This window comes from Metopolophium dirhodum, chromosome 7 (assembly GCF_019925205.1).
Source record: "Metopolophium dirhodum isolate CAU chromosome 7, ASM1992520v1, whole genome shotgun sequence".
Taxonomy (NCBI): domain Eukaryota; kingdom Metazoa; phylum Arthropoda; class Insecta; order Hemiptera; family Aphididae; genus Metopolophium; species Metopolophium dirhodum.
This window is the reverse complement of record NC_083566.1, coordinates 36,917,415-36,942,664: the sequence shown is the minus strand read 5'-3', so window position 1 is coordinate 36,942,664 and position 25,250 is coordinate 36,917,415. Positions and strand designations below refer to the sequence as shown.

The 25,250-nt window shown below is 35.7% G+C and overlaps 1 long non-coding RNA gene across 2 annotated transcripts in view; it reads left to right on the top strand.

Moving 5' to 3' along the window:
- Window positions 1-445: 445 nt before the first annotated feature.
- LOC132948931 (uncharacterized) overlaps window positions 446-25,250 on the top strand; it is a 92,303-nt gene continuing 67,498 nt past the window's right edge. For both annotated transcript variants that reach the window (XR_009665056.1, XR_009665057.1), the window contains exons 1-3: window positions 446-914; window positions 9,774-9,890; window positions 11,849-11,954. This is a non-coding gene — a long non-coding RNA (uncharacterized LOC132948931). The remainder of the gene's footprint in view (window positions 915-9,773; window positions 9,891-11,848; window positions 11,955-25,250) is intronic.

Here is a 25,250-nt window from a genome sequence, read left to right as displayed (position 1 = left end):
GTATTGGTGCTCACGCGCTTATTTGAATCGCCCCGGGGAGGGACGAAAATAAGATAGAAAATAATAATAATATACAATATTATTATTAAAAAAGGGTTGCGGGCGCGAAGGGTGTGGTCGCACGTGGCCGCGGGTGTGTATTGATGTGTGCCCGGTACGCGGCGTCGACGACGGCAGTAGTCGTACGCCGACCGCGACCGACGACAGCCGACCACGCGCACGACACACTGGGACCGACCGACCGGCCAGCCGGCCGGTCGGCTCTCCCCTGCCGTCGCGTCTCGCACTCGGGCGCGTGGCGCGGCGGCGGCGCCGTCGTCGTCGTCGGAGCGGGCCCCGCTCGGAGCGCTCTGTCGACAACCGGCCGCGGCCCGCACGCCGGCGCGGTCGCGCGCGCGCAGGTATCGCACCGCGCGCGCTACGGTCGAGCGGAACCGTACCCGCGACCAGACGCGAACGCTCGCCGGTCCGTCGACCGTCATTCGTACGACTGCTGCAATCAACAACAAACGTTCTCGCGCCGAGTTCTCTCATTTCACTACCACCATTTAAACCACACTCAGTTCTTATTTCGTTATGACAATATTACTATGAATTCCGCCGCCGTTTACTTATACTTGCCGTACTTACTCACACCGCAACATAAAACTACAATTTTTACGTTTTTATTCTCATCGTCCGACACCCGAGTAAACTGCCGATTTCATCGTTATTCTCGCGCCGATGTCACGATTACGATATTATATTATTTTGTGTTTGATTTTTTTCCGCTATTTTTTTTTTTAAATTTAATTTTATCACATCCCCCGCAACAAACATTTAAGAACGATCGCAGAACTCGACAACTCGCGCTCATCTCCAGGCTACAGACAGTCTTCCGATACATCGTCGGCGACGATCAACCGACGACATTGGTGAGTACGCGTCCATGAGATTTTCTATGATAATATTATTATTTATGATAAGTCAAAACATTTTTTTAAATTTATGATCCGCAGGTTGTTTTGTAGATATACATTTTTTTCTTAGTTGTTATACCCAATAATACATAATAATTGTATGTTTTTAATTTTCAATTAAATTATGTGGGGATAAAAATATATGTTAACTGTTAACCAAAATTCAATAATATGTCAAATCATGTAAATTAATTTGAATAAAATTAAAGACCCATTATAAACCGTTTTCCGTTATTACAAAATAACAAATATTTTTTCGTATAGCAATATTGATAAAATATGCAATTATATTGAATAATTTTAAGACTTAAAATGTAAATTATAAAAATTTTAATTTTTCCTATAGTTGCGAATCTATTACTAACACAGTTACACATGGCTCATTTATTATTGCATTCAAAACATTAAAAATACTAAAGTTGTACGTATTTCAAATTGTTGCAATTTTTTTGACATCGCCAACACGGAATATCTTTAACCCAAATAGTTTTTGAGCCAAGTTTTTTGATTATGAACTAGGTATATACTTATTTATAATGACCGATTCACCTCAGAAAAAACTAATAATCACATTTCATTTACATTTTGTCACTTTTTATTTGGTCAACTTATTTTAAATTGAACTTTTAATTTCAATATATTATCTTGATAATGACAATTTTAAATATTTGTAATTAAAATCTTTATGTTTCAAAAAACAATCGTACGTGCCTACCTTATAAAAAATGTGGCTAATGCAATTATACATTATAGGTACCTATGTTGAACAATATATATTATATATTTTTTGTGGTTGTATTATTATCATTATATTTTTAATTACGTGCATACGTTGTCTGTATACTGTTCATTAAAAAAAGGGATGGATTGTGGCAAATGCGTTTTTAACCATGTGTGACAATAAAATGAGCCCGTATATTAATCAAAAAAAAAATTAAACATGTGACAGTCGACAGACATCAATATAGGTGCATTATCATATATTTTAATTGAATATTACATTTGTGAATTATTATCTTTTAGAAAAATGTGTTTCATTATACCTGTAATATAATTAATGTAATAACCCTAAATATTGAAACAGAATTTATATTGATAACAACAATATTAATACATTTTTAGTTTAACTATATACTATATTAAAAACTAGTTTTAAATGTAATGCAGTACACTAAAAAATATATAGTTCCCCTATATTTTTACTCATCTCATTTTTATTTATTAGATTGAATGAAAACATATTATTTAACTACTTTTTCAACTAACAGCAGTATTTAATTATATGTTTAGTTATGTCGCGTAACTAACTATATTTCGATGACGATTTTGTATTTTTATTACAAAATAAATGTAGTTAAAATTATATATTAGCTTACTTTAATCACTTAAATAAACTTTTTACTCTCGTTTTCCCTGATCATTCCATTATAACTTTCATAAAATTCAAGGGTACCCTATTTACTATTTTAGCATAATATTTTTTTATAGCTCGAGTGATAAATTAAAAAAATTGAAAATCGTTGATTTATAACATATAATATTTTTATATTCTTATTAAATATTATCCACTGGTTCTCGATTTGCTATAAAATTTATGAAACTCGATTAATGAGGACGCTTCCGTTACAGTACATTCTTAATTTTTCTTTTACTAATTACGTCTAATTCATTAACAGCTATTGTTCGTTATTAAATGCATTAGGGAACATTTGTTTAAAAAAAATGCTGTATGTATATTAAAAATAACATGCACATTGTTTTTATCTCTATTTCATATCGAAATTGTGTTTTCATATATTGTGAACATAAAAAATAAAAATGTGTGTATATACAATGAAATAATAATATAATACAAAATATGACGTACTATACTACTTTTTAATAACACGCGATGGGGAGAGATTTTCCCATGGCAGCTGTCCGATTTAGAAGGGTTTCGACCGAATAAGCATTTTTAGGGAGGATATGTGTGCACATATGTATGGTATACATACATATAGATTGTTTTTTTTTTTTTTTGAAACTACGTCCCTGAAAATTAAAAACATGCATGCATGGTTTATTTTTATAGCACTGGTTATTACTTATTACTTATTGTACAATATTGATTTTTTTTTACTTGAGCACATCGTAAATGGAAAAAGAAATGAGCCACAAGGGTTATTAAAAAAAAAATCTATTATTTTAAGATATTAAATAATATAATATGTCTTAAATAAATGTATATAATAGTAAAATATATGTAACATACTTGAATAAAATTCGTACATCGGTTTTTTAGTAGGTAGGTACTAAAATGTTATAAGAAATAAGTTTAACCTTATTATTTACCTTACGAATCGTTTTTTATGGATTCATATAATAATATTACATATTCTTATTTTTTATTAATAAAAATACCCTCGGCGACATAGGCCATTGAGATACAAATATAGAGAACTTAATTCAAATGGCATTCAAACAAATTTGTGTGTACATGTTTATAGAAGTTACATATTCTTATTATCAAATACTAAATTACACATTTTTAGGATATGTTTATGTATATATAATGACCCAACATTGTCCACGCTGCATAATAGCCAGTCCCGTTCAAATATTTACATTTCTGAACCTATAGAAAAAAATATCAAACACTATTTTTTTTTCATCACTAAAACAATTTGTAATTATTATTTTCGCACTGTTCTTTTTTGTATTGTTTATTTAGTATCAACAAACGCTTCCGTTGAACTATCAATACCCATGTAAATGTATTTTTCATTACTCGTTTAAAGTTTACATGACCATTATTCATGAATACATTTTTTTAAACATTTACATTGATCATCTCACATGTGTGTGGGTGGAGTAGTGTACTGGGTTTATGTGTGCGTAATGCGTACACGTTTACGATCATTTACACTCATCATTTTTTTTTCCACTAAAGCGCTTACTTTAAAATATTCAAAATTTATACCGTTTCTTGAATACGGCTTATATTTTACCAAATATTATTTTTTGTTTACTTTTGGCTCTGTGACGCATAGGATTAATGTCTTCCTAACGGGCAAAGGCATTCCCCACCATTCTACGTTGGGTCGTTAAGTCATAAAAACAATAGAACCTATGTGCTACACACTAATGGCACATCACATACTATGTTTTAATTTGTTCTACTGGAAGTTAGAAGGGGTCACGGACATCGCTTATTACTAATTATTATTATAACCTGGACCCCCCGGCCTGTTAAAATTATTATCTTCCTTACATTCCAAGCGTTCGGGCGATATACATTTATCACCTATCTGAAATAAAATTATAGTTCATTCGTTTTAGGTATTCAAATTTTATTCTTTAAACGGTATGTCATAAGTCTCGTTGTTAAAATATAAATTAACTATTCATTGTTTTTTATTCTTCGTTTATTCTTATAATATTTTATTTTATTGTGAAATGACATTTTTGATTTATCAATTCAATAACCATTGATGACAAAAAGATTGGAGTATGGAGATTATTCAATTACAGAGTATACCTATACTAATATTTTGAAGGTTTTGACTTGTTTTATTTTATATGCTATTATAGTGAATGAGGGTGGGTGATTCTTAAAAAGTCTCAATAATATATTATACCGATTGTAGATGATAAATTGTTTTTACGAGATTATTTAGCTTTATCTCGTGGATCGGCTGGAATATAAAATTAACTTTTAATGTCTGAAGAATAGTTATTATCAGATACTACAATAATTATGTGTTGATGGTTATCATTTGTTCTATGTTATTTAGGCATTTATTTAAATAAAATATTAATTTTGTATTTTATTATACAGTTAATGTATAGCTGGGTATATAGGTATATCATATTAATGTGTATATGTGGGCTCATGCTAAGGCGTGGGACTATAGTTATGTTGACGAGTGACCACTAATTATTCAAATATTTCGACACTCTATTAGATAGCATGCGTTTTATATAAAATGTATTTATCTGGATGAATTTGTTAACATCATTACCTAATTTAACAAAAAAAAAAAATGTTAGCATTTTAATTCTTATTCGTATGAATTACAACGTTCAAAACGTCGGATTTATAAATTATACTTATAGTGAAAAAAATATTGATTTATAACAGTATATTGTGAACATTTAAAAATATTGATGAAATTATTTATCTTATATACTTTGAGCATTGTACAAATAAAATACCATAAAATAAAATAATATTATTATGAAAAAATAGTACCCTTGTAATAGGCTCTTTAAACTTGTACTGTCTGTATATGATTCATAATAATCAATGTTTCCATTCTAGTGGAAAATATATTTGTTCGCGTATGTTTTCAAGACTATCTATCATAAATCACGTTGAATTCAAATAAAAGCTAAAGTTATTTTTGACGTTTCCCTTTAGACCATTACGATAAAACGTCGATGTGAACCCTTGATATACGACAAGCAATTTGAATAAATTCTCAAAAGAGAGAAGGGACCGATTCGGTAGCTACTGGATATGCATACGATATATCGCTGAAAGGTCCGAATCGTGGATAGAATACTATTGATAATTTACATGCATGTACAGCCAGTTACAATCGCGTTTCAGTTTATAAATTCGCGGAAGCACTATTTTTTGTACAAAATTAAAATACTCTAGTTTGTGTTTAGGCTGTGAGTATAGGTACGCTTGCTGACAGTACATTTTAAACCAGTGGTTCCAAGATTTTTAAATTATAATGCGTACTGACATTATTCAAGTACTGTAAATTAAACCATAACCATTTTGCCGATGGTTGCATTTTGAGGGAGTAAACAGGCCAGAAGAAAATGTAATTTGGTTTGTGTATACATCTTTCGTAAAAGCTTTTAGCAACGTCATTCGACCTTTTAGCGCTAGTAAATTCGTTTTCCTTACCCTATCATTTTTTACCATCGCTTTTGTTTCAACAATTTCACGACCTTTTATAATCATCCAGCATTTTCAATTGAACACGTAGCATACCAAAACGTACATGTACATAAGCAATCTTGTTACGGACACAACATAACACCATGTAATGAAGGAAAAAATATAGGAATTCATTTCAAAAGTTCTCCTTTGATAAATTTATGTATTACGAATTTTGAGCAGTGACTAAAAAGTTTTATCGTTTAATTTTCTCTACAAATCCATTTCTAATGAATGTTCAAATACGAATAGAAATGTTTTTTTTTTTATTTCATTGTTCTTATCCATATAAAAAACTTCAATGAATTCATTTTTTTTTAAATTTTACAGTTATAAATCTATTTTTTTACCAAGTGTAGTTATTAATACTTTTTATTAGGGCATAAAGAAAGTTTATTACTTAACTTTTTTCAAATTAGTAAAACTATACTTAACAAACAATATTTCATCCAGTTGGTTTTATAAACAGCTTTAACCCTATGTTGGTAAAAATGTATTTATTTTATTATTACTTTGATACATACATTCAGAAAAGGATGTCTGTTTTTCAATATATTCTGTTTTATTTCAACAATTTTAGAATATTTTTTCTATACACCTATTAGCATTCAAACTAAAATTTGATTTTAAATTAAAACTGCTTTTAGCGAAACAAAATTAGGGTCTACTCATCACTTTATACAGTACGAGGTTCAATACTATAATAATGGTCATTGTAAAAAAATGTTAGGTATTAAAACGTTCGGCTTTTGAACCTCGAGCGATTAATCACGTTTATTGAACTCGAGTTGGGTATCGATAAAATGTTTTCTTTATGGTAATCTAATCCATAAAACACTGAACAAGGTGATCACTTAACACTTAAAGGCTAAATTTAAAATTGCTCACCGTCCCGGTGCGCGGACACAGCCGATATTTTCCGATACACCTAGCCAAGGAAAATATACTAGAGGAAATGATTATTTATAATTTACAGCCGTCCCGCAATATTCCTGAACCGCTGATATTTAATATTACGGTTAAAATTTATTTTTAAACTCAAGCCAACGATGCGAGCCCGAAGTTCTCCGGTCCAGCGGCACGGTCGTGTTTATAAATAAAATACGTCATATATACCTTAACATATATATTTTTTCTTTTATGCAATTTCTCTCCGTTCCTCTTCTCTCGCGACATTTGTATTATTATTTTATTTTCTAACCGCCAATCGGTGACAAATAGTGTGAAGCAAGGGTCCTGTGGGAACTAACCAACGAGATGACCCTTATATGCTCTCACCAACACCCCTTCATCTGCACAAATAAATTATAAAACGTTGAATTATTCAAAAAATATATATATAATATGTATATATGAGCATCGATATATAGATGCAAAGGGGATCGAAATCAATTCTCCGTAATTTAATGGCTAGCGTTGAGTATAATATAATATGCCGATTCGTCGAGGCTGATGGTTTTTCTTCGGATGGTTTCTATTGAAATGACCTCACCATCGTTTGTCTGCGTCCTCATTATAATAAACATCAAAACAAAAACGTACGATGACGTCTGATCTCTTAAAATACATAATATTATACTATGCGGCCGTACAACGATGGTAGTGTATTATTTTCTAATATCAAATTTTACCACGAGGAATTTGAAATGAGTTTACGTCATGGATATGAATTCAAATATATGTACGATTTTTATCAATTGTAAACAACTAACTCGTTGGCGATTTCCGACGAATATACCTAACATAATTCTTTATATTATTTATATAGTCTGCAAATTTATTTTACGACACGAATTTAACTATACACTTCTGAATATTATACATCGCGTTGAAACGAATTTCCAAAAATTTAAAGTATAAACTGCGTTTTTAACAGCTGTGCAATATGAAAACCATTTTTCAAAAACATAATGTTGGTATTTGTATACAGTATATACATGCAATGACGTTATATTTTACTCGCTCATTTCTAATCTTTATTGTTACTCATTATAATTGTTCAAACACTTCAGTACTTCACCTCGGGTTTTTGTTCGGCTACTCGACATGTTTTTAATGCAATAAAAAGTCTTTATCGCACCGTGTACCCATTATTACAATTAAAACGTTGTCGGTGCATAGCTTTCAGCAGCGTCGTCGTCTATCGGAGATCAAGAGAAAATCGTTACTGTTTTTTCCTCTTTATTGCTCACGGTCGATGTTATTTATTATTATTATTATTATTATTTTTTTTTTTTTATGGTTAGCCGTCACAAAGGATCCCGAACTGGTTTTATTTACGAGGACTCGCGAAGAGCAATCGTTTTCCGTGTGCAATATTTATGAACGTACAAAGTGTCTGTTAGATTCTATAGTGTCTCTCTCGTCGTGTGCACTAACCACCGACTTGTTAGCACGGTGTGTATATATATATATATATATAAGACGGCGGTGATGGACTAGCTATAGCCAACGATGGTACACTGCGAATATACGTGTGTGCCGTGTGCGTTTTCGTACCTGCATGCTCTGTCGATGCAGATTGATTTTTTTTCTCCTCCTTTATTTCCATTCGAGTTACACTCGAATCGCCGGTAACCCGATACCGTGGATTCATTAGGTTTCATTAGATCATTACTTGTATATTATTTAAACATCACCGAGATTGGCATGTACTTGGTTTTCGATTCTCGTGTTACCCGTGAGCGGTTGAATATCGCATGCGAATGGACAGCCGCGACGCAACCATCGGACTTGGTATAATATTTATCGTCTATATGACGCCATCTCTCCCAGCCGGCTCGATGAACACGGCCGTGTGACTCAAACGGTAATTATCGCTAGAAACCACTTGACAATGGATGATCATTGAAACGAAGATGATGTGAAAAAAAATACTTAATATGGTCATGTGTCATTAACGTGGCGCCTGACATGTCTATATAATATTCACATATTATTATTATGCATTTATATAATAAAAATATCAACTATTGGACAAGGGAAAGACTTAATTCATTGTGAATTTTTATAAATTATATAAAAATAAATGTTGATCTATAAAAAAAAAAAAGTCGATAGTGAGTTTTTGGCAATAATCATCATACGTAGTACCTATATAATTTCAAATTTTGGGCTAGACCAACCGAAAATCGTCTTCCGGCTTATTTTATGGTTGATAAACTATTTTTGACTATCTACATCAGATATAATATTAGATTTGGATTAAATAATTCTTTTCGCTAAACATATTTGAGCTTAATTTTAATATTGTACTCTTGCTAATTGTTACGAGTATTTCACTGTATTGACTAAACATTATGACTATTGTGTTTGGATTAGGTTAGTAAGGTTGAAAACATTTGTTATTTCATTTGATATATGAACAATTTAAGATGTCTTAAATTTTTGACAAACTGACTTTACTTCAAAAACAATTATATATAGAATTCAAATTTCAAATATTCCTTACGACACACGTGTACAAATAATATACTTTTGAAGTTAAAAATAAAACTGTATTTTTGTTGGGCTCTTTCAGATAAATTTATGACCCGACTTAGTTCAATAAACTTAATTTTTTCATACAAGTTATTGACAAAATAAACTGTTTGAGAATCCAGATGCTAAAGAGTCTGTATACTTTTACGATGACTTTTATTGATCCATGATTCAAATGTAATTATCAGTATATGTATATTTTATATACGCAATATACTTGCATACTATTAGCAATATTAAATTTATAATAACTATGACAGTGTTGCGTTAAAATACTCAATATTATTTGTCAACTGATATTTTTAAAAAATATTGTTACATTTGCATTTTTCTGTTATTGAAATATAAATTATATCTTATTTTTACTTGTACTATAATATGTCATATTGTATTGTTTTTAGTTATTGACACTCATATAATATCATGACGTACTCGATGCACCGTGCAGACGCGTTTAATGTTGAAATGTGGAATAGTGTACTATTCGGATCTATAGTATAATATACACGTCTTTGCAGGTGAGTTGTTCTCATTTCTATTAGCGGTGGTAGTCTTCCCGGTAGAAGCAATAGTATATGTAGTTGTAGCAGTATTGTAGTGGTGGTATTGTTGACTTTGTTTTATTAATTTGCGTGAGTTGTCGACGTGAAAAAGACAATCGGTACCCGTACGATAATAATCAAAGACCAACCGGGTATCCTGACCATGTTCACTTGTAGCGGTTGTGGTCTTTAAGCCGAGACACGACACGAACGCAGGACGAGCCACTCGAACCGACCGCAATTCCGCCGACTTCGAGTCCGTTCTTATAACGGCGGCCGGCGAAGTCAATGCCAAATGTCAGCTGCGTTCACTCTTTGTCGGCGGTCTCGTTTTTACATGACGTACCCCATCCCTATTGCGACGTGTATAATACGGCCATAATCGAACGGTTGTCCCATGCACTATTATAATCAGACGAAACGTCCGACTTGTTGTAATATAGAAAATATTCTCGTCGCATATTATAATACATTTTTCATTATTATTATTTTTATGTACGCCGAGGTGTATCGTGTTAAATGTTATTATTACCGTCGTCGTCGTCGTCGAATTATTCGTACGGGTACCTGTATAATATACTATATTATAATAATTATTATTATTGACCTCTGGCAGGCTATCGACGGTATTCATTTCGAGACGTTATTATAATGTTAATATGCGACGATCGATTGAGGTCTGCCGTTTGGGTTTTTCAAAATATAATTTAAGCGCGTACGGTAATAATGTTACACGAGCGGTAGGTACGTCTGGCTGTGGCGTTGATGATGACGACGTTCGTCTCGAGTTCGTATTGTTATATTATTATTCCTCCGTACGATTATTATAATATTATATACGCAGATGAAGATCTATACGTTATATTCGTGAGTGCGCTCGCGCGCGTGTGTGTCTCGTGAATAAATAACATATTTTTTTTTCTTCTTCCCGTCTATACGACAAACGACCGACGTCTATTCACGTAATCCATCATAACGCCACGAATAGCCCACTCGCCGATAATCGACGGCAATAATTTCGCGGCGCGTCGTGTCTGCGTGGTTGGAAAAAAAAAATATTAAACGACTTAAAAGACTATTATAATATAACATTATGTATGTGTGTGTGTGTGTGTGTGTGTGTGTGTGTGTGTGTGTGTGTGTGTGTGTGTGTGTGTGTGTGTGTGTGTGTGTGTGTGTGTGTGTTGTATGCGCGCACACGAGTTTGCATGTACCACGGGTGTTACACCGCACTTGGGGCATTTTTAATAATTAAACCGGATAATTATTTGTTTGTAACGATTTTTTTCATAACATACGTAAGTCACTCACTATAAGTTACACTGTATAATAATTGGAAATCGATTATATTATGTGTGCCTACATCTAATATTTCTCACCTCCGTAAAAAAACAAATTTTTTCTTTTAGTAATATTCATGGGTAATTATCACGGTGCACACTAAAATATAATTTTTTTAGTTTAATATTTAAATAGTTCAATTGTATATTTTATAATATTATTATAATATTCGAAACGTTTGCAGTAGGTAGGTATGTAATATGTATGCGCAATGATATTCGAAATGTGCATGTTCACTTGTCCGTGTGTATAATTATTGTCCCTTCATTATAATCTAAAAAAGAATTACGAGGCATCATAAAATGTTATGAAACTGCACCAGTGGGCGGAGGAATTCAAAAGGGTTCAAAAACACAATGTTTGTGGCATGTTAGTGTGTGTGGGTTCCTCTTTTACGGGATAAATCGTAAATGTACATATATACAGACACACAGACGCACACACACATACACATATATATATGTATATATATAATAAGCTTTATAACATCATATCCAGTTTCAAAACCTGTCAGATTTTATGCACAATAGTTACGACGTGTTTCTGCTGCTTCCGTTGACGGTACACACATTAAGCGAAGGTTTTTTTTTCAGATTAAAATTACATTCGTATCGTCATCGATGATGGAAATTTCAAACACACTATTTTCGATCACTATTCAAACTCCTCGATACGGATATGGACAAGCGGTTGTGTGACGTAAGTACTTACCTTTACGAAATAATAAATTTATGCTATTTTATTGTACTCGATACCGAACAAATCTATCAAACCAATGTACAACAGTCCATTGTAATTCATAAATCTCTAAAATATATCTATAGTCAAATGTATAATAAAAATTAGCTACTCAGATGTATGTAAGCCGATAGGAAATTTGATCGAATTCGATTCCAATATTTGTTTAGGCCTAGTATCGTATGTAAGAATACTGACGTTGATAATACTGAATCCCTATTATAGTGTCCATGTAAGCGTTACAGAACCAGTTTTACCAGTCAATCATGACACGCAATTTAGTAATTTCTATATTTGTTTTTATGCGATACAATAACTTAAAAGTTGTACAAGTTATGCGCGTATCAACTATTATGAGAATATTTTTTAACTTTTATGATAATATAACTATTAGCTAATAAAATGAAAAACAAAATTTTGTTTTTATCTATACTAATACTGTCTCATTGAATTACGTATATTTGGATTTAAAAAAAAATATAAATTTGAAAAATGTTTTCCAAGTTTGTTTGTTTTTAAATAAACCTAAAATATAGCAGTTGTAAACTTGAAATAGGTTTTGAAGTGCCTAATACGCATATAAATACTCATGATGAGTTAATGCGTACTAAACATAATATTATATGTAAATATAATATAAAAACGTTTTTAGTACCTAAGTGATTTTTAAATAGATAAAATAAAAATGAATTCATTTCTTTCCATACATAATATATGGCATTTATTTATTTTAATCTTCATAATAGACAATATTATTATTACAAAATATGAATTTAGGTTAGGTTTGATGAAGCGATATTGTCCCTATAATGTAGAGATACTAATAATACAATACATGCATTTAATGTTACTTTTATGGAGATTTACGGTGCAAATACCTTTCGTTTACTACGACTACAGTAATTATATAAAAACATACTACACCCCAAACCATGGACGTATACAGTTAGCTTAATACTACCGTCAGTAAGACGTTTATGTTGGTTTCGTATGCTAGGGGTAAAGTGGGGGGGCGCAGAGGCAGCTAAAGAATATTACGACGAGATGACTTTATCTATTAAAAAACAGTTTGCCTGATACATACATATTATATACTCATACACGTTATACACAAATGGTCTATAAGCGTACACATAATGGCCTCCAAAAAATTTCTTTTATACAAACATATTATAATATGTACAGTAACTGTATGATACTCCTCATGTACATCGCTCCACATTTCTCTCTTTGCATTGTACACGGTCACGAGCTCTCCGTTTACACGGCGCATTCATATTCAAATGTGGCGCATAACGAGCAATTAATAATTACCATTGCCGGGGTCAAACGCTCCTATATATGTATGTGAATAGACGCTATTGTGCCACTGAGAACCACTGGTAAATATAAATGTGTGTATAAAAAAAAATAATAAAAATACCATATTATCCTAAAACACTATGCACGCCCGCGCTGTCCACCCACTATATATTATATTATTACGGCACAGCTATACAAACTCGCCAATGAATAATGAACCATGTGACTTTTGGAGACGACTATAATATAGGTACAATGACGAGCACACGGTACCTACATGATAATAATATAGGTATAATAGGTATATATAGTATACGCACACATGTTATTATCTATACCTATACATGAAAAGACCGCGAGTTTTTCACCGCGAACAATGCGACTCGAACAATATTTTTTATTCATTCGGTCGATATGATAAAATATAATGATATATAGTCGTATTCCTCTGAAAGCGAGCCACACTTACTGTAGATACCCTACACGGATGTTATATCGTATGCGCTCGTTTCCGACGGTCATAATACGCAATACGATATAAAATACGTCATACGACGATGATCTATGCTGCACGCAAGATCGGTGTATGGAGGTACACTGTGTGCGAGTGTGTATTTTCCGGTCATGTCCCGTCTCCAATATAATACACATACGTGTACATTAACAGTTCCACCCCACCTATACACGCGTACAAAATATTATTGCGTTTGGAGCAGAAAGCTGCAGTTTACGAAAAATTACTATCGCCATCCGATGACGATAATATTATTATTATTATTATTATTATTACCGTCGTTGTCCGACCTCAGCTCGGTCGCTCCCCGTGTACACGGTGTATTATGTGTGCCTATACGAACCATCGTCGCAGACGTATTATATTTGTAACCGATCGGAGAGACAAAGAGCAGCTATCTGGGCCCAAGTGCGCGCGGGTCACGCGTGACGGGCTTTGTGTTGTCGGACTATGTCGTCGTCGTCGTCGTCGTTGCAGTCGTCGCTGTAGTCGCAGTCGTAGTCGTAATCATTACCGTGGTGGGGCCAGAAGGATGTGAAGGTGTTGTATGTGTGTGCGTGTAGACCATCACGATCCAAGTGAGAGAGGAAATAAAAAATACATACATATAACTTACAGAGTGAGAGACAGGGAGAGGCGGAGACAGATACGCGTCTTGAGCCGTGTGTACGCCGTTAAAGTTAAACGGACCATTGTTTCGAGTGGCGTGTGCTCGCGCCAGTGTGTCGTTGAACCAATTAAACCTTACGGAAAGATTGAAAGAAAAAATTGCCCCAACGGTACTTATGAGCTATGTCGCAGAAGACATAGAAGTGCAGAAATTGCTCGAGAAAACGTTAGGAGCCCCCAACTCCGCGATAGACTGACTCAACAACATCCGGCTGAACGCCACGATGAATACTCAACGCGTTATACAGCGCCCATGACCGCGGTCGGTGCGGTAACCCAAAACCCGACGACAACATGCGCGGAGCATACCCGTCGTCGTCGAAGGTCGTTGCCTCGTCGAGCGGTCGGTGGACGTACCATACGCGTACATGCGTTTTGCGATCAACTCTCTCCGTTCGACATTCGCAATCGACGAAGCGGCGACGCCGACGACCCGCCGCGGCTATCTCCCGTGGAATCGTTGTTTCCACTCGAACGGTGACAAATTCGCCGCCACCGGCCGGGAAACGCGACACGACTCGACGGTGTGAAGAAGAATAATAGGAGGTAAAAAAATATATATAAACCCGTCGCTTGGAAAAGTCATTAGTCGCGTTTTTCGATCGAGAAGGGAAAAACTGTGACGGTGTTGATGGCGCGGTCGAGGAAATACAATATAATATTATATGATTTTACAAATGCATATTATAATATTAAAACAAAGTTATACGAGCCACGCGATATACAAACAGTGCAGTGTGTACACACACATATATATATATATATCATTATAGACAATATTATAATATAATGAGAGAAACAAAACGACGTGAAAGAGCGCGTGGGAGTTGAGCTGCGCGCGTAGCAAGGTCACGCCGGTGACCCTGGCCGTGTTGGAAACCCGATGGCGGCGATGACGATGCCACCGTGTTCAAACGACCGGAGATCCGGCCACGGTTCGTTTCTCCGTCCTCGGCGTGTTTCGAAAAGAACAAAACGAAATTGTTCCGCAGCGGCAGTCAGTGCCGCGTGTTACTATACCACCACCACCACTACTATATTATAATATTATACCATAGAGTTTCGTGCAAGACTTAGAACAGCAGCGGCGGCAGGTCGAAATGAGTGCGTCTGTTCTACACCGGTGCGGTGCGGGGCCACGCATGCGCGCGAAAAATCGCGTATCGCCCGATCCCCCGCGACCCGTTTTAAAGTCCGTAGCGGGATACGGTGGTCACGACGCGTTTCGTCGTCGTCGGTGGCTTTGACAATATGGAAATCCCGTGTCGCGGCTGGGTGTTTTCGGTGCAATATTATAATATTATACTGACGCGCGGTGTAGTCGCGGTGCTACACCGAGTGTAACGGGCCGGTCCGACGACGACCGCCGGTGGTAGTGCGTGCTGCCGCTTCTGCCACCTCTTCCCCTCTTCACGGCAACCGCCCCTCCACGTCGCTCGGCTGCAGTATAAAAATCAAACAATGAAAACCAGATCGGCTTCATTTCGCTATTGTTTTCCCGCAGCCATCGTTCCTGTATTGTTGTTGTTAATATTATTATTATTACTATTCAGGTCGGCTGCCCGACGAAATCGTACAGACGCCGCGCAGAGCAATCCGGTACGATACTTCGCCCAGTCTATATTTATTTATATATTATTATATTATGTGGTCGGAAAAAAAATAGCGCCATCGGTATTATATATTATTATGTCGTCAAAACTCTTTTTTTTTTTTTTGGCCGGGCGACAGATTCGCTAATGCCAAAGTCGCCGCTTTTACGATCTATTAAACTTTATCGAGAACATTATTATATTATGGAACGGCATTGAATGCTCGGCAGCACAATGGGAACTGCCATAAAAGAAATAAGAGAAACACGCGGCCGCGGCGACGGGGAAGAAAGCCATCAGATTTATTGGCAGTGGCTGGTTCGAGGCGTGGCCAACCGCGGCCGCTCTGCGTGCAGCATCGGAGACCGACGGTCGTAACGCGCGCGCGACTGTGGCTCGCGAGCTTTACTCCGGCCGTGATAAGACGGGGGGGGGGGACGTGTTCGGCGGGAAACGTGCGTTACATCATTGTGCATATTGTTATAATATTGTATAAATAAACGACCGAGTGCGCGTGGCGTGTGTCGCGTCGGCGGAAGAGGATGGAGGAAAAAATGTCGCCGAGAAATCGGCAAACCGCCTGAACACAACAACACCGATATAATATCATTATACCATTGTAATACGCGCAATGATATATATTCGACAAACATAGCTGCTCCGGTATACCGTCCGTGTACCGAGGTATACCTAACCAGGCGTGTAACCTACCCATATAATATCATACACCGCTGCACGCATCGTTCAGTACTATTATTATTATTATCATCATCGGTAAACGTCTCCGCGGAACTACGTTTCGAACTGGTAATCCGAAAGAAAAAAAAATGCACTCACGCGTACGGTAACGCGGCGGAATTTACGCTTCGGGGGGGGGGGGGGCTGCGTGTGTACAGACGCGGCTTTTTAAGAACGGTCGTTTATGGGCGAATCGTGACCCGCGACCGAACAATGGTCGTCCGCGCCGCTCCGAGAAAATATTACGTCCATTCTGTATATTGTACTTAATTAGTCCGCTTTTTAAAAAACGAGACGGCGGCAGCGAGAAAAAGACCGATGCGTCGCGTCGGGTTTCACAAGGAAACTCTGATTACAGAGGTGTTTCGAGAAGTGTGAACGGGTCGAAACGTCCATCTGGACGCTGGTCACGTTCGCCGCGACGGATTTTTCGACTGTTGTATACCTCGGGACACGGGTGTGTATTATAACATTATACACGATACACTATATACGTCATGTACGACATACTACGTCGCTAACCGTATTAAATCTTCAAGAATAACCAGTCGAATCAACCCATACGTCATCGCCACGCGATAAAACATAAAAATCATATGATGTTACCAGTGGCGTACTGACGGGGGGGGGGGGAATAACCCCCCCTCGCCCGAAATTAATGGATGATTTAATTTATTATGAGAAAACTAAAATTTCTAGTACCTGCATATTAATTGTACTGTATTTAGGTATAACAAATTATCGGAATTTTCTCAAATTCTGAATTCTAAATATTAATAATAGTACAGCTTGTCAGCTTACATTATCTAATGTGGGTACCTATACGGGAATACGAGTATGTCGTGAGTACGATCATGTTACTATCGTTGGGCAGGTGGTTGTTTGGAATTTACGGCGGGTTCGAAGGTGCAGTTGTCGTTGGTCGCCAAGACGTTTTTGCGAAACCATAATAAACCTAACCAATGTTGCGAAACAGCGGAAATGTTTGTGCCACGCCGAGATTTAGGCGCAAGTGTACCGTTCGCGCGCAACGATTGGCAATAATATAGTGCCGTCTTCGGTTAATTAGTCGACAACGTGTCGGCGAGTCCGCGACGGCACACGATAACAGTGCGACGCGGGTATATTGCGCGGACGTTCGAGCGAGGGGAATAATATATATATACCTTCGGCAAAATAATTGTACGTGCGTACATAATAATGTAATACAATTGCGGCGTGGCTGCAGTGTACCTGGTATATAAGTTACGCGAGAAAATCTGCCGGGCGAATAGATCTTTTCCGCGCGCCCACTCGCATATTATACAAACGATTTATGGCCTCGTCGCTGACCGCTATAATAGTATAATACATATTATAATAATATAAACGCGTACTATACATATTATATTATTATCGTCGTCGTCGTCAGTTAATAATATATGTATATGTACACGCATACTCTCCGGCAGTCCGGCCGCCGCCGCCGCCGAGTTTGCATGACGTGCATGTGCAGCGCATAATGTGCATGTGCAACGCGTGCACCGAGCCAAAAGTAAAAATATTTTCAATCTCCCACGCGAGCGAATTTGCACACACACACGCATGCGCGAGCCGTTCGTATTGTGGATTTCGCGCAATCGCGTACAGCCCACGCGAGCAACCCGTTACAATAATATCCGCGGACTGGACGTGTATAGTATATTATTATATTATATGCACATCGTGTTTATAATTTATAGTATACAGCGGCGGAGAACTGTTGCGGCGACGGTGGCGTAATTACCTTTACGCGCTGAATTATTATTATTACTGTGCAATGCTCGTACTATATACATATCATTATATTCATTTATATATTACAATAATATCGAGTCTTGGCGTGCGTGTGTTCGTACACTGTTTGTGAGTATTAAACGGATAGTACCTACATAATATAGGTAAAAATAAAAGAGATATCGGGTCGAGATAATGTATAGCAATAATAATATATTAATTGTGTGTGCGCCGTATTATTATTTCTAAAACAATCGTTGGGCAGAGCGAGTGTGACGCTACTCCGGCGGACGATTAACTGATTTACCGTAACGACGCTATAATAATAATGATATGTACTGCGCTGCAGTGTTTTGTAAGTTCGATGACTATGGTTTTTGTGACGATCGGCTGTTCGGCCCAGCTGTTTTAAGTATAGACATGCAATATTATTAGGTACACAGCCGCTCGTTATAACGCCAACACTTCAAACAGTCCTCTGGTCGTTGAAAGCGATTTCTCTTATGACCGTCCCATGATATGGAAATATTCTTCTGATATAATAATGTTGTACGCATAACGCCGATGATGTGTTATTGATAATATTCATCGGACTCATATTATAATATTATATAGTATTGTTAAGCCTATTTTGTTTGACGATCGTCTAATTATGATCATAATATTATATACTGCATAGTGCATACTACCATATTATTATTATACTCGTTACGATAAACGTGGCGATTATGTCAAAAACAAATATTAATGGTTCTCCCGCTGTGCACGAAATCGTAATAATATTATGTCGGAGATGATCTGTATATTCTCGTAAAACTTCTCCGTCGCATATACGGTCCTCGGTGTATCTTTAACTCTGAAATGTTAAACACGCGTATGTGATAATAATGAAAAAAAAAGGTCTTGTCTTACTCTCGTCGCACCGACGCCGATCGATTTACCATCATATTATATTATTTTAGGCTGAATATTATGGCAGGCGCGAGTACCACTTTCGCACGGCTTTCTAAATTTCCCTACAATTTCCCTGCTCCTGCACTGCGCTCGGACGCGAACGCACTACTATAATAATCCTGGCTGGGTTTTATAAGTATTTCGTTTCAACACCTCATTATTAGTGTTTGGTTTCCTGTGGACATTGTACACAGGTGCGTGTCGATAACGGTATTAAGACAAAGCGGTAAAATAATAATAAACAACCAAATGAATTATTGTGTTTTCGTAAATTTTATTTTCACCTTAAAAGCACCGAGCGTTTCTACCGTCTCGCCCTGTAATGCGCGTCGGCGACGACTCCGCCCGCTTTCGTCGTCGCCACACTACGCGCGTATACTCGTCGCAACAATTATACAATATAATATATTATATTTCAAATAGTATGATCAGCGAGTAATAACGCATAATATTATAATCTATTATCACGTCTGTACGATATTGTTTCAAACACACCGTTATCCAAACGTCGTATAATAATATGCCCACGGTGTTGTACTGTTGTGTAATGATATTATTATTATAGATAGGTGGGCGGCAATAATATTATTACGGTATATCTAGTTTTCTTTATCGCGGCCCGTAAGGGCCCCGCATGTTACACACGAAACGTACATGACATTATATTATTATTATCGTTATTATTATAATAATAATAATAAATAAAAAAAACCGAAAAATATACGAAAACAAAAAGCGCCAGCTGCACCGATTGTTCCGGTGTGCGTTACACGCGGTGTCATCTAACCAATTTCGTGCGAGTGGGTAAACACACAGGTGGAACCCGAGCCCCGATAACACCTGCACCAACATTAACAGAATAAGCTTCCAACACTGTTGCAAAGTCGTCGTGTACCTACCCAGCTATATTATAACGTTTCGGTTCGTTTACAGCGCACATAATATTATACACGCCACGCTGTGCGTACGACATTATACGTTTTTATATTAAATTTTTTTACGACGATTCTCGTTTGACAAAAGAAAAAAATTACAATAATTTAATACGGACAATCCATACATCGCGTCTCGATTAACGTTCGTTTTCTTTCCCGTTCTCCCGTCGCCGCCCAGCAGTCGAACCTTGCGTATACATTTTTACGTGCTGTTTAAAATAGGTACGCACGCGAATTTATTAAAAGCCGAGAGGGAAAAAAGCGCGTAGGAAGCATTGAATAGAAAGAAAGAAGAAAATAATAAACGTTGTGGTATTCGCGCCTATCAACGGTCACGAACATTTATTATTCAAGAGATCGTTAAAAGTTAGAATGCCAACCCACCGCGACCCTCCTCCACTGTAATAATAATAATAATAAGTCGGGTTAAGTTGTATTTATTTTTAGTATTTTTTTTTTTTCCGAGAACGTTTAAAGGGGTGTTTTCTTTTGATGAATATCATTAAATATGAATTCCTCAGATTTAGGTCGGTATGGGTATTCTGTACGACATTCGAAAATGATTAAACATTGTCCTGGATTAGCTGTCTCGTGTGCATTCATTGTAATGTCGGATAATAATAATTATAATAATAATAATATAATATTGTCAACATTTTTTTCCCCTCGTTGTTTTTCGAAACGAAGAATAATTACTGTACAATTTGATGTCATATTTTGTTCACGAAACAGTCGTGTTGAAGTTGAATCTTTTATGAAGTCATTAGTCATTATCAACACTAAACGAAATACAACAAACCAATCCTTCAATGTAGTGTTTTAATGTTTATGTGATTTATTAAATTATAAAAAGGCTCTTTTTTCTCCCCGTACAACTAACTGTAGATGCAAATAATTATTTTTTTTTAATTAAACAATCATCCTTGAACTGTTTGACACATTTGGTGTATGAAAAGAGGATAACATATTTTAGTAAAAAAATTTGAAATATTATAATCAAATTTCATATCTCGACTGACAGCCTAACTATATTCATAAATATAGGAACTACTCGTATGTAAATAATATTATAGTCTGGTATAAATTTGGTTGTCATTATTGAACGGGGTTGTATTTTAAATCAGATTACGGGTTATTTGAACAAATGAATAATGTATTTGTGTTTTATCTTTCGTTTCCAAGACAATTTCTGTATTTTATCGAATTCCCATAAAGCCCGAAAACAACGTGTAATAATAATCGGTATACCTGCAGTTACCGAGGTACATATACCTATACAGTATTCACGGCGCACGCAGGAGAAATAAATTCATCGTGCACTTCCGTCGATATTATAGATTTATGTATACCTACATAGTATTGACATTTTATATTGACCGACCGGATGTTATGTTAAAAACACAATGTTATATTTTTTTTTTTTTTTTTTTTATTGAGTAACCCGCGGCAACATAGGCCATTGGGTGTGGGGAGGGTACTGTAGGTTTTTATATTGGGTAGGTTTGGTAGGTTTTATATTGGGTAGGTTGGTACACGTGTGTGTTGTGTTTGGCAGAATTTCTAATGGGGCACCCGTAGGTTTCTGCCGTGCCCCGGGGTGGGGGGATGGCGGCACTTGTTCTCCGGACACCGTGACTTGCCCGAAGAAAAATGCCGCCCAGTGGCCGGGAGTCGAACCCGCGACTGCCAGCGCCGCAGTCGACACAATGTTATATTATTATGTTGAATACCGAATGTTCACTTTGTATGATTGGTAGTTATGACATTGTTACGTGTTTGTACGAGAGTAATAACCATACGAAAACGGGCGCGCATCGTAATGTAATCGTATATTATAATAATATTATTATTAATGCGCTGCAGCTCGGAGCTAAAAATCGATATCGATTGTGATGCACGAGATCGAACCACGTATCAGGCAGACATATTATATACCATACATGTTTTGTGGAATAAAATCATATTCATGTATGCATATTACAATACAGCAGTATGGGTACGATATTGATAAGATGGCGCGTAATATATTATTATTATTATATTATGTTTCTCGATGCGCACTGCGTTTATGCTGCACGACCGACATAAATGGATTTTCGGCTGTCAGGTCGTTCACTCTACAGTTTCTACGTAAAAATAATCTTTAAACGTCAAACCTGTCAAACCGTTTTTTCTAACTTATGACACTCAGTCAATTATTATTGTGGGGTTTTCAAAAATAACGTTTGTATGTTATAACTTCAAGTTCTAACCTATAAATATTGTATGCTCCGCACATTTTAAAGTTACAGAACAATTATTATTTGCGTCACATGTTTACTCGAAAAAAAAAAGGAAAGTTTTTGTCACTATTATGCGTTTTGTGGTTCTCAATTCTGTTTAAAGCCCTTTTTTTATGACACGACCGCAGAAAATAAATCAAATAATCTTATTTTTACAGACATAATTTAGTGTGTTTCGATTAAAACGTATTATCGTACAATAGTATACCGATAAGTGTATATTATTGAGAGGTACCTACCTACCTACACTGCTGCCTGCAATGTCGTATAGTGCGGTGGAATAAATTGCTTTCAAAAACGCAAAATTCGACGGACAACGGCACGCGATCGCCGCAATCGGCTCGCGTATAATTGTTTCACTACCTAGCCGAAGCCCGGGCGGAGGTTTATTTACTTTTCTCATCCGAACTAGCGGCGCGTTTTGGCACGAGACCAATCAGACAATCGCCAACGTGTTAACCGCGGCGGCGGAAGCAGCGGCTGTTTTTTTCCCCGCGAAGACGACACGACCATATTCTTTTTTTTTATCACATTAATATCACAATAATAATATATAATATATATATTCACATTTTTTTTAAAAAGAAATTTTTGGTCGTCGCTCTCGTACATACTATTATACTCGAACCGTCTTTCTGTTATATACGTAAGAACGTGCCAACATATATAATAATATATACCTAATCTACGTATATATATATATATATATATGATATCGCTACGTCCTAGTTTTTTTACTCGCAAATTTGCATATTATATATATATATATATGAATTGTATAACATAACAGTCGCGTTCGATAAAAAATTTTTTTCTTCGTAAAAACAATTTCGGGAGAGCCATTTTTTTGGATTCAACCGTCGAATATATTATGTGTTTATGATTATTGTTGTCGATGATTATATAATGTAGCATGCCGTATATTATACATTTATACACGAATATACGGTATAGCACAGACACTGAATAAAAATATAATCAATATTATGCGTTCGTACAATTTGATTGCGCGTGACGAATAGAAAATAATACGACTATAATGTGAGTGCCATTATTGGACTGCTTATTTCGACCGTTCTTCGTCCTGAGTTTTTTTTTCTGCTAGTGATATCGATGTCGCTGCATTTATTCCTGGTTTCGGTTAAAAAATTGTACCTGTGAGTACACCAATAATTACAATTCCGTGGTTACTGGACGTCACTATATAGTATGGACTAGTAGCTGCAACGGAAAGTCATCATTTTTAAGAACCCGTTGTCGTTAGGTTAGGTTAGGTTAGGTAACCTCGCCCTGGTATAGTGATATAGTGCAAACTTTATAAAATGTACACGAACTTTACTCTGGCACCCTCACTGTGTCGGAGCATATCGGGTATATTTGTTCTGATAAAAGGTCGCTCGTGCGGGGAGAGGAGAAGTCACCGAAAAATGTCGATAAAACGTTTTCTCTTGCGCCAACACGTCATAATATCATCGTACGTGACCGCTTAATCTTTTCGACAATAATACGAATAGGTATAGACTACACACTACATTATACTATACCTAGGTACTATAATCAACTGTACAAAATATTATAATATACTGTGGTGGGTATATATCTATAGGTATATAGGTATATAATACATTGCACGTGGCGTTGGAAAAATAATATTCTGTCGATTAAACGAACGAACTTCAGTATTTTATTTTCAAAAATTAATAATAATATACATATAATATGTATTATAATATACCTACCTACTACGTATAAAACAGTGACGCGTAGGTTGGTCGTATTTATTTTGCATGATAATATACTAATAGGTAATAATAACTAATACACAATTCAAACGCACGAAATCACATTGCGTCATTTTCGTTTGGTGGTACGCCATATTCGATATTTTAAATCAATGCTTACCGACAAGGTATATAATATTATTATGCAAAAACATAGGCTAAACTAATTTAGAAAAATTACTAATAATTAAATAATTAAATGTACTTATATCCTACAAACTCCCTATTTTGTTAAACATAATGTATCCCCATAGTTGTAAGACCAATACTCACTTAATAATTTTTTGTAATTTTTACAGGCTAATAACCTCAGGAGTTGAAGCCTTATTTAAATAAAAAAAAAAAAAATATATTATTATGATCATACGCATTTTTACTTACGAACGGCTTCTGAACGTAATTATATTATATTCGGCAACCGTGTGCATAAACGTCAAATAGTGATAAACGTTTGGAAAACTATTAAAACCTCGTTAGTCGTTATAATGATTAAAAGTTTCACGCTTCACATCAAACCTACATGAATCAATAAATCAATTCGATGATTAGACGTGCTGTGGTCATAATATTATATTCAACGGAGGTACTTATATCATATCGAAATAGTTATGATAAGGATATAACTAGTTAGTAGTTAAGTACTTAATGCATTTCACACAAAATATTATATTAAAAAGTCCTCATTGTACCTATATATTATTGATTGAAACGTACTAAACATACATTATAACATAT